At 47.3% G+C, this 12,034-nt stretch overlaps 1 long non-coding RNA gene across 5 annotated transcripts; it reads left to right on the top strand.

The window, feature by feature from the left end:
- The first annotated feature begins 317 nt into the window (after positions 1-317).
- On the top strand, positions 318-3,943 carry LOC119314554. Of its 5 annotated transcripts, none has more exons than XR_005152349.1 (6): positions 318-967; positions 1,239-1,308; positions 2,110-2,165; positions 2,401-2,467; positions 2,834-3,625; positions 3,715-3,943. It is a non-coding gene; the product is annotated as an uncharacterized LOC119314554 (long non-coding RNA). The 5 variants fall into 5 exon arrangements; XR_005152350.1 differs by having other exon boundaries at positions 1,239-1,656; XR_005152351.1 differs by having other exon boundaries at positions 1,239-2,165; positions 2,834-2,976; positions 3,116-3,625.
- Positions 3,944-12,034: the final 8,091 nt, after the last annotated feature.

Raw genomic sequence — 12,034 nt, 5'->3', positions numbered from 1 at the left:
TTTCGTTGTGGTGATTACAAGGCCGGGGAACACGCATTGAACATATAAACAGCTCTAGGCAACCCGCCATTCTGAGGCATCCGCGCGCGCGACGCTGGTTGGGTCGTTCGATTCGTTCACTGTAGCTCTCCGTTTTGGCTGCTGGTTCTTTTGTACATTCGCGTCTTCTTCGAAAGCGGCTGCCGGGTGGACCTCTTTAGCTATGGGTCCAGTGAATCAGCTGCTTTTTAGCGTGGCTAAGGCGTGAGCGTACGGGCCAGAGATGGGGCGAGGCCTAAAAATATCTGCCTCCACTTCCTCTGTCTCTCTCTCCTCCCATTCCTCTGCGCCGCCCCATCTCCTCCGATTCCCCTCCTCTTCTTCGTGCGCGGCGGCCGGCGCGCAGCTCCTGGCGCTGCCGTCCGTCCACCCTGGCTCTCTCAGATCGGGGCGGGGCAGAGCAGCTCTGCCTTCTTCCCGTCCTCCATCCACATACGTGCAGCGACGACCTAGGAGAAGCTCAAGCCACAGTGATGGTCCACGGCACCGTCGCCGTCGTCCTCGGCAGGAGGAGCACGGACCGCATAGACGGCCGGCTCCGTCCTGCTCCCATGCCGCCGTCCGTCCATCCTTTCTCTGTCTTTTGTTTTCCTTCTCTTTTAGATCGGGGCGACTGCTAACTCTCTCTCTCATTCTCATTCTCATTTTCGTTGGTGCTGATGGACACGACCACCTCACGGTGAGTGAGGAAGATGCTTTACTGCGGGGAGGGAAGCAGCCGCAGATTGAGGAGGACGGCACAGGTCGCGAGCATGGTCATGGCCTTCAGATTGAGGAGGACGGCACAGGTCAAGCTCAAGCCTGGGAACGCGTCCTGTGGCCATGCAGCGGCTCTTCTTCACCGTCTGTCACTTTGACAACGACTGCTACGTCCAGCACGACTCCAACCTCTTCCTCGGTCTCCGCCTATGCTCCACCGGCACAATCAGTATGTATGTTGTGGCCATGCCAAAAATAGCCACTTGATTATATTGCTATTTTAACTAATTCCTCTCCTGCCTTTTAGTCATGTTCTAAGTATGAAGTTCTGAACTACTCTGTGTCTGTTGAGCTTAAAATTACCCACAACCCACAATTTAAGTCATCTAATTTCTGTGTACTATATATTATGTCCACAATAAGTATATTTTGTTGAGCTCTTTGTACTACTGATTTGTTATCTCCATGGTCTTTTCTGAACCTTGTTTGTTATTTCGTAGAGTCAAGGTATGAGTGGATAGAGGCAGGGAGGATGGGGAAGGAGACAAGCAGGAGGAAGAGAGATTCTCGGTAGCACGCCCGCGGACCACCTTCTGAACTTACGAGACTCGGTTATTTTTAGCACATAGTTTTGACAAAATTGTTCTGACTGTGCATCTTGAGAGAGTCCATGCCAATGCAAATCTTACAGTTCTCAGAACTCGTTCTGAAATATGCAGCAAGGCTCGGTTACAGTGTGTGGTCTTGGAATGAGAGTTACAATATTGCCTTTGTAGTTGCATGGGTATCAGTTTTGTTAGTACCGATCCTTCCAAACTAAAGATTAGAGAGATAAAAATGTTGCACCTGAAGGGCCAGGAGTGAACTACTCAACTCAGTTCTATAACAATCATACTGAAAATCTTCTTGCATTATGAGGTATTATAGAGCTTTTACATTTGCATCAAGTAGGTAAATCAAATACTGGATACGAGCATTTTTTTACCTGAGGACTATTGGCACTGGGATGATGGTCTTGAAAGCAAATGATTTTTTTACTCAGGTTGGACAGTGGCAACCCTTATGCCGATTAGTGTTATAGCAGGCTTATACTAATTTCACATGGTTTTAACTTTTAGGATCCCATGATTATGGGAGTTAAGAAATTATCCCTTTGTAGATTTCAGTGATCAAATCATTTGGTTAGTATGTGTCTTGGTAATTTTCTTGTTAGTTTGACAAGGAATATGCCTGTGGTATCATACATGATTATGGGAAAGAAGGAAAACAAATGGAAGTCTTCCTCCCTCAGTTTTTATCCTTGATTCTTCTGGTCTTGATAGTCTTATTTTGATTTCTCAATTTATGGTTTTTCTATACACATGTGTGCAGATTTGAGAAAGAAGAGAAGAGAAATAATCTTCAGGAAGAGTTTGGTGAAGAATAAGGTGAGCTCTCTCTCTCTCTCTCTCTCTCTCTCTCTCTCTCTCTCTCTCTCTCTCTTGAACACAGTCACATTTGTTCCTGCATTTTGATGTTTGATTGTACTTCTTTTTACTGTCATTTTACTATTATTTCTCTCATGCTAAATCTCTTTCACTGTCTATTCTTGCTATTATTTCTCTCATGCTCAATCTTAGAGAGATGTGGAGAATCACACTGTTTGTTTGGCTTATTCCATAGGTCATATCAGCTCCATATCATGTTGCAGAGGAAAAACTTCTCACCATATTCAGGCATCTGTGGGAAGGTATGCCTTCAGCTAATCAGATCTTAGTCACTCTATCTGTTACTCATTACTTAATGAATTTTGTGTGGTTGGAAGGCCTCCTGAAGAATCACAGCCATTGCATTGTTATCCTGCCTATTCATGTTGAAAAGTTTAATTCTTTTTCAAGCATGCTAGAGTATGGGGGCATTTTATATGCTATTGAGCTAAGCTATAAAACTTTACATGCTCAATTTTCTTGATCTGTATTTGGCTATTTTCCGAGCCGAATTGTCTCATTGCGGACGCATCAACATACGAACTCACCCTTCAGTTTACTTATGACATTTCGTCTTATGGTGCCACAAGTTGAGATATATGAAGAGAATTTTTGCATGTCCAATGCAGGCTGGTTTTTTTTTCACTTTCCAATCGATGAAGTGCATTCAATTGATAAAGTAGATTTAGTTGTTGTGGCGGCACAAGCTCGGCAGCGGCTGCTATGACCCCAATCTTTGGATTATTATAAGCCTAGGCTGATCGTGCACGAGGTGAAGATGCTCACGCCTAAAGCCAAACCTGACGCCCTCGACGCCACCATCCCGGAGCTCATCTAGCTTCAGATGGGGCTGCCGTTGTAGTTTCTGTACTGGTGGTTGTGGTGGTAATTATTACATTGTGCCTTTGCAGGAGAAGAACTGAAAATGGTGACTTATATTGACTGGAAACCAAGTACTTGTCTAATTATTGTTCAGGAAAAATATAGTGTATCATGTTCTTGGTTGCTAATATTGTAGTACCTATGCAAATCCTTCTGTCAGACCGCTGAATGGAAATAACTCAAAAGAAGAGAACGGAGATGTTGTCTCTTTGCAATTCGATAACCGTCAGTTCAGTTACTAAGAACTCAAGACCATCACAAATAGATTCGAGAATTCCATTGGCAAACGTCAGTTTGGAGTTGTCTATCTTGGCTACTTGGAACATGGAAACCCAGTTACTATTACTGTTGTTTGGTATTTGGACATATCTTTCTGAGAGGGAGATGGGAACAGACAAATTCGGGGAGATGGGAACCGACAAATTCAGTGAAGGTTGGCTGCGCGTAAACTATTGTGATCAAGTTGGGAACAAATGTTTCCTCTAACTCCTCGTGTTGGAGACTGGGGTTAGGAGTGGAAGTGATCCGTTAACAAACAAGTAATATCTCTGAATTATTATACTACAATGCATGCATAGTAATACCATGACCTTACAAATTTACATTTGTTCCCTTCTCCTTTTCTTAGGAACTTGGCAGAAGCTATACATATGCAAATAGAGGTTCAGACACAGCTCCATGAACAGCTATAGGTGTCTTCTTTGTTCCTGTTTTTGAGCTCTAATTGGATGATGCTGTTGTCGGCGTATATTTTTTATGGTAGGAGCATTTTTTTCTAGCTTCACAATAATTAATGTGCTTTGTGTAGGTATGAACCCAAATCCATATTTAAATGGGTGCTAAATATTTTTGCGGCATGGTGGACTTTCTAATCTGGTCATATGCACTACCGGAATCGCCCCCTATGCCGCCTGAGTCCCGTCGGGGTAGACCTATGCCGACGGCCCCCGTCGGCATAGGGCCTTCGGCAACATATGCGTCGGCACAGCCAGGGAGGCCGTCAGCTTAGAAAAGCCGTCGGCATATATGATACGCCGACGGGGGCGTACATCTATGCCGACGGCCCCGGCCGTCGGCAACTATCACGCCTAACGGCGGCCGCCGTCAAGTCTGCCCAATGACTGATCGCCACATGGCACCCCTATGCCGACGGCCGACGGCTTAGCCGTCGGCTTAGTCAAAACCTTTGCCGATGGCTAGACCGTCGGCATAGGGGTGTCATGGGGCAACCAGGCGCTGCTCGTGGACCAGGGCTATGCCGACGGCCGGGTCGGCATAGTTTGAAACTAAGCCGACGGCCAGGCCGTCGGCATAGTCCTTCATAAAGAGCTCCCAGTAGCTGACACGTGGCTCCTATGCTGACGGCCTAGCCGTCGGCACAATTTTTAAACTAAGCCGACGGCTAGGCCGTCGGCATAGGTGCCACGTGTACTGGGAGCTCACGCTAGCCCTATGCCGAGCCGTCGGCATAGTTTGCTTTTGCTTTTTTTTTTCTTTTTTCTGTTTGTTTTCAGATCAATTCACTTCAAATAGCAGCACATATCAGCAGATATATATGATGAGATAGACATATAAAACACAACGGGATATCATCCGGCACCATCACAACAATATATGCATAAGCATCATTACACACAAGTCTCTAAATGAACATCATCACAACCAACATAAGCATATAGAGAAGCACACAAGTCATCTAAATGATCATCACCACACACAAGTCATCTCAAGCATCATCACCACACAAGGATCATCGAGCACCGCGGAGGTCGTCACCGCCAAGACGGCCAAAGCCCAGGTCGTCACTGCTAGCGGCAGCGCTACCGCCAAGACCGCCTCTGCCTCCATCTGCGCCTCCGCCTCCGTGGATCGGAGTGGTCGGGCTCCATGTCTCCGGAGTGCTGCGAAGACCACCGCCAACGGTAGATCCACATGTTCCCTGGATGTTGAAAAGACATATGCACGGGATATATGACTGTGTTGAAAGGCATGACATGCTTTGGGTGAATAGATTGGGGATGAACTAACCGGCGAGGGGCCAGCGTTCTGTGCCACAAACTCCTCAAAGCTCATCGGCACTGGTTGTGCTGGAGGGCATTGTGCTGGAGGGAACTGAGGACACCTGCCGGCCGCCATATCCTGAAAAGCCTGGTGCATCTGGCTATCCCTCTGCACTTGGTGTTCATAAAGCCTCTGATGCCACGCCATGGTCTCCTGGCGTGTGTACTCCATGTAGGCCTACGATATGACATGATGGAACTCATAAAACTACTAAATGCGGAAAATGAAGTGAGCAATGAAGATAAGAGGGAAAATACTTACAGATTGTTGCTCCTGAAAGAGGGACTGTGTACTAGTCACTAGCTGGCTCGTGCGCTGGCTCAGGCTCGGGTCGATCCGACGAAGCTGTGTGTAGGAGATACTAGGAGTGATCACAGCATCGAGAACCGCCTCCCGACCGTGCTCCTTGGGCCCCATGCTCACCATCGCCCTATCGTCCAGAGGCGCCGCAATGGGGTCAGGTGTGTCAGGATGCAACTTCAGATACGCTTCGGAGTAGGCCTGCTTCCTCCCCGCGGTCTTCTTGCCATAGTACTGGGGCTCGCCAGGCTTGGAGTCCTTCCGCGTATGGGCGATCTCCCACGCCTGCATGTCTGAGAGCGGCCGCTTCAGTTTCTCCTCCTGCACCACCAAACAGAGGTTAGTCATACATAAGAAAGTGATGGTAAATAGAAGAAGAAGAATGTTTAATGGGGTTAGTCATACATTAACTGCCTTGTGGAGATAGTGTCCAAATTGGTGTTATGGAAGCATAAAGCATAAAGCATAATGTACCACAAGGTAATGAAAGCATAATAATATGAAAGCATAATGAAAAATCTTTTATACTTACCGCCAAGAACTCGGGCCTCTCCAAGGTAATGCCCATCCTCCGCGCTTCTTCCTTGGTCATCTTCACACCAAGATAGTCGTGGTAGTATCTGGAGATGGCCACATAGCGCACCTCGTATTGCATCTGGCGGGCCTTCTTCTTGCATTGGCGCAACACGATCTGGTCCGCTCTAGCCCTGTGCTCCGGAAGAACTCGATAGAATGTCTACAATCATGCATGAAACAAGAATGGAAGAAGCCATGAGTTAAATCATTCATGAAACTAGAATGGACTTGTGCTTCTGAAGAGAACTCACCCAGAAAGTAGTGATCACGGCCTTGGCATGGGTCTCATGGTCCGCGTGGCGGGCCGCTTCCCAGTGGTCCCAGCTCGTGGCCAAAACCCGACGGTCCGGCTGCCTGACTGGATTAGGACAGTACAACCCCGGCCAATATAACTTCAGCAAGACGGTGATGAGGCCGTTGGGAATACGGACCCCTTTAGAATATATCCAGTTGCTGCAAAAGAATGAACTATTAGCATGTGACAAGCAAAATAAATAACAACCGGAATAAGCATGTGACAAGCAAAATAATGGACCACTTACTCTTTTCCCGTGGGCTCAATGAGCCACTTCTGCTCCTCAGTAGCAGGAACCTGCTTTGGTAGCTTTGCGTTGCCACGCAGCCACCCCTTCTTGTCAACCCCCTTCCCGTCACCACCATCATCCCCGCCACCACCCTCCTCCTCGCCTGCCTCCCCAACCTCCTCCCCAACCTCCTCCTCCTCCTCCTCCTCGCCTGCCTCCTCCTCCACATCCTCCTCCTCCTCCACCACCACCTCCTCCTCCTCCTCCTCCTCCCTAGAGTGTACCTCACTAGAGGAGGGTACCTCACTAGAGGAGGGCCTCGAAGACAACACCCCTAAGTCGGTGAGGGTGCGCTCTTTCTGGCCGCGACCCCCTGTAGTGGCTCTCCCCCCAGCACCTCGTCCTCTAGAGGCTCTCCCCCCGCCCCCTCCTCCTCTAGGGGCACCTCTCCCTCGACCTCCCTGTGAGGAGTCATCGTCAAGTAGCCGAGGGGGAGGATTACGTGCTCGACCACTCCGACTAGGCAGGCCGACGACCTTGCGTAGGAAACCCACGCCGTCGGCCTTCCCCTTGCCCATGTTCCACGAACCTGCATTGAAAAGAGAAAAAGCAATTAGTAAATTAATGAAATGAAGGAAAAGGCATGATAATAAACACATTAATAAAAATGCATAAAAAGGCATATTCCTAAACTATAGAAAAAAATACTTGAAACGTACATCTGCTAGAACCCATATGAATCATCACTGTTGTAACCTCTTTCTCGGTCCGTCTCATCATCACTATCAATCATATCATCTTCGTTGTTCGAGGGAGGTGGAGGCTCTTCCTCGTCGTCAGCGTCTTCGTTTAACTTTTCTAGCATAAGTATGTCATTTTCATTGACAATGGTCTCACCATCATTTCGTGCATCGTCGACGTTTGGGTCCACATCATCATCACCCAATGGTCTAGCGTCATCGTTTCTAACCACATCATCATCATCATCATCATCATCAGGTTGCTCTTGATAGAACACTCCCTCGTATGTCATGGGGTTAATGTTGTAGTAATCGTCTTCATTCGGGTTTGGTAGCTTACCATGTGGCGACACCTTGAACACAACTTCCCAACCCTTTAGATACACTTTCTGGCATGGGTAAGGCAGATAATATACTTGTGTAGCTTGGGTAGCCGCAATGAAGAGATCGGCTCCGGCATAGACGGTTGATGGTTTAACTTCGACCAAACCAATGGAAGGCGTATGTTTTACCCCCTCCCGCGGATCGAACCATCGGCATTTGAACACAGGCAGACTTAGGGTCTCACGCCCCTGGCGGAATTTAACCTCGTATATATTTTGTACCCTTCCGTAGTAGTCTACTGAATTTTGACCAGGGGTGTACACTCCAGTATTTATAGTTTTGGGATCGGGGCAGCTGTTTTGGTGCTCCTCTGTATGGAAGCGATACCCATTCACATCATACTTTTTACATGTCATGACGGCAGGGTCAAAACCCATGGAAACCCATCTCAATTCATCATCCATAGATATGTTCGGACCTTTTCCCTACAAGTATAATGGAAATTGTTGCGTGCATTAGTTCGGTTAACTAATAAATGTTGAAGTAGGTATTTAATAGGGGAGTGTGGAAAATTACTTTCTCCATGAACCAAGCAACAAAATTTTTACGTCTAGGGTTTCCATGACGGAGAAGAGTAAGTGCCTCCGCCTCAGTAGGAGGATTCACTCCCGTCCATTCCTCTTGAACGAAATCACTAAAAAAAGATAAGCGGTATTAGGCCGGGACTAAGTGAACATGAAACATGATGATGTGGAAGACATAAAGGAATGGTGTAGTGGTATTACCTCATCCACACTTCCTCAACTTCCTTGATGTTGTGCAAGATATAGAACATGAGGTCCTCCCACTCTTGTCGTGGCATGTTATAAGATTTCGAGGCCCCAGCCCTCCCACCTTGCGCGTTGAATAGATCGAGCCTGGGTTGATACTTGGGCTCTTCTATATTGTATCGAGGCACCTTGTTATGCAGATGGGGAACGTGGTCTGGATAGTATGATGTCCTGAGGTCTGACACCTCCTCTAGGATAACTGCCTCAGCTATGGAAGCTTCAGTCTTAGCTTTGTTTCCACATTTCCGTCGGAGATGCTTGTTCTGCCTCTCAGGGTCGTACTGCCAGCGATTTTGCACAGGGCCCCCCAACAATACCTCGTTTGCGAGGTGCAGAATGAGATGTGTCATCGGAGTAAAGAAGCCTGGCGGAAAGATCTTCTCTAGCTTGACTATCAACTTCGGTGCCTTCTTATGCAATTTTTCAATCACCTCTTTACTTACTTCTTTAGCACAGAGCGTGCGGAAGAAATGGCTAAGCTCGACAAGCACTCGCCAGACATGCTCGGGGACATAGCCTCGAACCATCACCGGCATTATCCGCTCAATCCATACATGGTAGTCATGACTCTTCAGGCCGGTCACTTTGCCCGTTGAAAGATTGACTCCCTTACTTATATTCGATGCATAACCATGGGTGAACTTCAAAATTTGTTTCAGTCAGATAAGTACTTCTTTTTTTTCTGGCGGTTTAAGGACAAAGTCAGCATCTGGCTTGAACCAGTTTTTTCGACCGCCTGTGGGAGGCTTCATGTTCAGGCGTGGTCTATCACAAATTCTCTGTTGATCGGCTCTAGCTTTTACGTTATCCTTCGTCTTATCAGGAATGTTGAGGATCGTGTGGAAAAGGGACTCTGCCACATTCTTTTCGGTGTGCATCACATCAATATTGTAAGGAAGTTTGAGGTCCTTGAAATAGGGAAGCTGCGAGAAGGGGGTAATGTGCGTCCAGTTGTGCGTCTCACCATATCCCTCGAAGCCTTTGGCTTTGGCTTTGCCTTTGCCTTTGACTTCAGGCTTGAGAGCTTTTAGCTGAGCAAGAACATCTGCCCCCGAAAATGTTGTAATCTCGGTTACTTCATGAACAACCCGGCCTTTCGTGAAGTTCTTCTTGTCTTCCCTGTCTGGATGGTCTGAAGGGAGGAACTGTCGATGTAGGTCAAAGGCTTCATACTTGCCACCCTTACTTAGCCAAATCATTCGCAGAGCCTGCATGCACACTGGGCATGGCATCTTACCACTTGTACACCATCCACAGAATAGAGCATAGCCGGAAAGTCATGCATGCAATAGTGCAACCAAACTTTCATTAAGAAATTTCTCTGCAGATCCCGGTCGTATGTCAACCTCGGAAAGTACCAAGAATGGTGCAAAGCATCCACAAGCGGCTGCATAAACACACCCAATTGCTTCCCCGGGTAGTCAGGCCCCGGAATGATGAGCAACAAGAACATGGTCTTCCGTTGCATTAGGGCACCGGGAGGAAGATTGAGCGGAATTACAAACACAGGCCAGCAGCTGTATGGATTGGACGACATACCATATGGATTCAACCCATCGCCTGATATGGCTATTCTGACATTCCCAGCCTCGGCTGCTTCCTCGGGGTATTCTTCATCGAATGACTTCCATGCTTCCCCTCCTGATGGATGTATGATTTTTTTTGGATTGTACCTTATACCTTCCTTGTGCCACTTCATCATTTTGGCAGACTCCTTCATGATGAAAAGGCACTGCAGTCTTTTTATAAAATCAAGATACCGAAGAACCTTAACGGGGATGGTTAGCTGCTTTTTCTCACCATCCTCACCGACCACCTCAATGTACCGAGACGAACCGCACTTCCTACAATACTTTTCATCCGCATACTCGTGCCTAAACAAAAGGCAATTCTTCGGGCAAACATCTATTTTCTCATAATCCATAGAGAGTGCCTTCATGATTTTCTTTGTATCGTACATGCTTTTCGGTAGTTCATGACCCTCAGGGAGGCTGTTAGCCCATACTCCCAGGAATGCTTCAAAGCATTTCTAGCTACAGCCGTACTCAGCCTTGACTGCAATCAGTTGCGAGATGGCATCCAGCTGAGATGTTTTCGCACCTGCATAAAGAGGTTTCTTCGACGAGGCCAAGACCTCCAAGAAGGCCTTTGCGGTTGCCTCCGGCTCCTCCGATTCATTCTCTGAAGGTGTCGCATTTGCCGTTTCTGCAACAATGACATCATCTAGCCCCGTCGTCCTCATATCCATCGATGCGTTGTCGCATCACCTCCTCTCTACCACGGTCCTGCTCGGCTATGTTTATCGGCGGCATGTCAAAGTTTGGCATATATCCGTGCGTGCGAAGGTGCTCACTCATGTCCTTCTGATTTCTACGGTGACGTCTGGCACATCTTGCACAAGGGCATGGTGGGATAATTCTCATTGGACGACGGAATATCTCCTTCAAATACACATCGGTTTTCGCGATCCACTCTGATGTTACTCGATTCCGACGGATAAAACCACTGTACATCCACTGATTATCTGCCATCCTCTGCTTTTTTGCAACCCACACAACATAATTAAGGATTCACTTAAATTAATGGTATCAAATTTTCAGTTTCTACTGCGTTTAATCCACCTACATCTCTAATACGTAAAGATGGGTCCTAATCCCACCCGAGGATGTGTAGATTGAGTACGTTCTCCATTCTACCCCGTTCCGAGACAAAATTTCGGCAGCACCTCCCCGCTGTTCTCCAGATACACATCTCGGCAAATAGCTGAGAGAATGTGCTCCGGAGAACAATGGGGAGGCACCGCCGAAATCCTGTCTCGGAACAGGGTAGAACATGGAGAACATACCCAATCTACACATCCTCGGGCTATCCATGGAAAACGCTGGACAATCCGAAAGAGCTGCGGTGATAAATATGCAATTGAATGCATATTTATCCATGCAACCCTTTCGGACGGGAGACGCCTAGGTTACGTCAGTTGACTTGAGAATGAAATCTAGTCACATGATTCGTAGCTCACCCTCGGCTGTAGAGGAAGTAGTCGAACACCGGAGGGACAACCGGGGACCAACAGCTCCTACGACGATCACTCCACCGAGATGGAACACCACAGAACCTGCACCGTGACAATAATTAAGTACATCACAATATATTCATCATCATCATCTAACAATCATCGAATCATAAAAATCGGCATCCTATATCATCTCTTCCGCAAAAAAATCATTATCTATCATCAACATCATCATCTATCATCATTAACATCATCATCTATCATGTAACAATCATCATACATTTGCATCTATCATCAAAAAATCCATCATCTAACCTCATGCCCCTTGTTAAAAAAATTGCTTTTCTTGCATTTCTCACATTTGTAACTATCATCAAATCATCTATCAACTAACTATGCATCCATCCATCTAGTTACATAACTATGAGCAACAAAAAAATTATCAAAAAAAATCTACAGAGAGGGAGGGAGGGAGCTCACCGTGGGGGAGGGCCGGCTCGGGGGGAGGGGCAGGCACGGACGACGGGCAGAGCAGGCGGCGGAGGGGCAGGCACGGACGAAGTGGCCGCCGGGGCGGGGT

The sequence above is a fragment of the Triticum dicoccoides genome, chromosome 6A, assembly GCF_002162155.2.
Source record: "Triticum dicoccoides isolate Atlit2015 ecotype Zavitan chromosome 6A, WEW_v2.0, whole genome shotgun sequence".
Lineage (NCBI taxonomy): Eukaryota > Viridiplantae > Streptophyta > Magnoliopsida > Poales > Poaceae > Triticum > Triticum dicoccoides.
This window is presented reverse-complemented; position numbering and strand designations above follow the sequence as displayed.